This window comes from Poecilia latipinna, unplaced genomic scaffold, assembly GCF_001443285.1.
Source record: "Poecilia latipinna isolate Pla-1442-1.1 unplaced genomic scaffold, P_latipinna-1.0 Scaffold973, whole genome shotgun sequence".
Classification (NCBI taxonomy): Eukaryota; Metazoa; Chordata; class Actinopteri; order Cyprinodontiformes; family Poeciliidae; genus Poecilia; species Poecilia latipinna.
In genome coordinates, this window is record NW_015113589.1 from 32,952 (window position 1) to 35,910 (window position 2,959).

Here is a 2,959-nt window from a genome sequence, read left to right on the forward strand (position 1 = left end):
TGTTGCGTTACTCCTTCAGCTCTGTGCCTTTAAGGACCGTCGTAAATCAGAGAACTTTTTTACTTCCTTTAAAATCAACATAATTTTCAACCACTTGCACATCTGCCACAAAAATAAATAGCAATAGAAATTAAACACGGTAGAGCAGCTGTTTTTCAACACATGCCACTTTGATCAAAGACTTCAAGATTTTGCATTAAAATATATTTTATTGAAGATAAACAACCATAAGTCACTCCAAACTGTATACATTTTTCTAGCAACAAACTTCTGTTTTCGTAGAAGTCAACTAAACCACAATCAAAAAAAGATAATTCATGGATGACAAAAATCATAAAACTGCAAATCTTAAAACATTCAGATTCAAAGCTCAATTTTAAGCCTAATTTAGCAAAATTATAATTAAAATTAGAATCAATAAATAATTATGAAACAAAAAATGGCAGTTTGCAAAATGTTTTGGGTTTAACTGCTACAATATTTCAGTTCTCCAAAATTGTATTGCAACCAATTATCAACCTGTGAATATTTTTCCTCATTTATTAACATAAAAACAATTAAAAAGACAAAGAACCCAAAACACCCAAGTAATCTACAGTAAGACACAAGTAATTGAAAAACACACAAAATTAAATTTATAGTCAATTAAAAACATTTTCAAATATCTCCAAACAAATACAGATACATTTGAGTTTGACAACCATTTTTCAAAATCCTTTTCTAATTGTTGTCTTATTAAAGTGTATCCAAAACAGGTTTGTATTTATTTCTTTACAAGTTCACATATATTTGATGCACTTTCATTTTATAGCCATTTTGGAACCAGATTCATCTCGATATGTACAAAAATAACAAGAGAGAAACTTATTAAAATGGATAAAAAGCAAACATGGTTTGAGATAATTAAGGCAATATGAGTTAAAATAGGATCTCAGATTTTTTTCATACACCATCCGATTTTAATGTATTTTTCTCATTTCTTTTATTAAAAAGGCATTACAAATTAAGCTAAGTATTTTCAAAAACTTGCTTTTATTTCAATCATCCTTTCTGGGAGTGGACCTGGCCTGACTAAAATACAAGCGGTAAAACAAGATGTTTGGCACTCGGTGGGCTGATTTTTCTGAATTACAGAAACCCAAAGAGTACATCGATTACACAAAAAAAAAATCCAGATCCAAAAATAGAAAATTGGATTACTCGATCACATTGATTTATTGTCCAGCCCCAATAACAATAATTACAATTAGCTTTCTTTGGTACTTAAATATCATTATGATTGGATATGAAAACATAAAAATTGTAAAATGTGGCTCATTTGCTTTTATATCAGAAGCAGTTTAAGTCGACAGAGTTCAGGCTCAGAAGAAATGTTCCGATTTACAGAGAGCAGTGAACGCTCCACCATGTCTTTGAAGATGGGGTTGTTTTTACAGTTAGCTACTTCCTTGTATTGTGTAGCAATAATAAGCTCATGGCGCACGTTTAATTTCTCTTTTTGTGGAGAACTTTAAATGTTCCTAGAAACTAAAGAGTTTATTTGAAACGTTCCACCCATCTAAACCAAATCGGATTTTACTCCTCTAATCTGGCTGCTAAAATCAGTCATTAGTCATCAATTCAGTTAGCCAAATTGTGTCATTGTTTGCTACATTTATCATATTTTACATCTGAAATGCATGACCTCGTTAAAAAATATATAATTAATAAGCTTATTCAAATTTTAGTACTTTAAAGTTTCCAGGAGCCCATTTGAATATTTAGCATTACCGTATTCAACATAAACTGTTTCTTTCCTTGAGTTTTAGTTTCCTCAACTGTATGTACTGACCAAGTTACTTATCTAATGTAACAAACCTCAACATATGGAAACATAGGTTATTCAATTATGTGATTGACCTTGAATATCTTTATATATCCGTAACACATTTACTGTACATTATAAAGTGATCTAAAACTTTCTGAGCTACCATCATAGAGTAATGTTCTGAATTTTCACTCGATAGTAGAAAAACCACAACCATAGTGAAGGATGCATTCCTGTTAGTGGTTCTGCATTTGAATATGTTTGAAGCATATATACCGTATTTTCTGCACTATAAGGTGCACCTAAAAACCTTCAATTTTCTCAAAAGCCGACAGTGAGCCTTATAAGCCGGTGCGCCTTATATATGGACCAATATTGAGCCACAACAGGTCTAACAACTACGGTAAGCAGACGCCGACTTCATTTTCCCCCGTAGAAGAAGAAGCGCATGGTGCATACTGGGATAGTTGTCAGAACGCTGGTTTGTAATCTATTAATAAAGTTTGACTGACCTATCTACCTACCGACCGTCTAGAATCAGGTCGTCTGCAGGTCATTTAGCACCACGTTCTCCACGAACATGCTGTGGGCGAATGGAGAAGGGTGACCATCGTCCGGCCACTCCCCGGCCCAGTTGCGAAAGGCTCTCCTTGCTGACTGGAGTCGGACTGTTTTGTTGACATTCCCGTTAATGCAGCTCCATCTAGTAGATGCATAACGCAACTCCAGCCTCTACTGTAGCGTCTATTCTATGCGGCTTATAATGCGGTGCGCCTTATATATGAAAAAATTTTTAAAAGAGGCCATTCATTGAAGGTGCGCCTTATAATCCGGTGTGCCTTATAGTGCAGAAAATACACATATACATGTAGAAGTGAAATGTAACCCCATAAAGTGAAATGTAACCCCATAAAGTGAAATGTAGCCCCATAAAGAAGTGAAATGTAACCCCATAAAGTGAAATGTAGCCCCATAAAGAAGTGAAATGTAACCCCATAAAGAAGTGAAATGTAGCTCCATAAAGAAGTGAAATGTAGCCCCATAAAGAAGTGAAATGTAGCCCCATAAAGTGAAATGTATAGCCCCATAAAGAAGTGAAATGTAGCCCCATAAAGTGAAATGTATAGCCCCATAAAGAAGTGAAATGTAGCC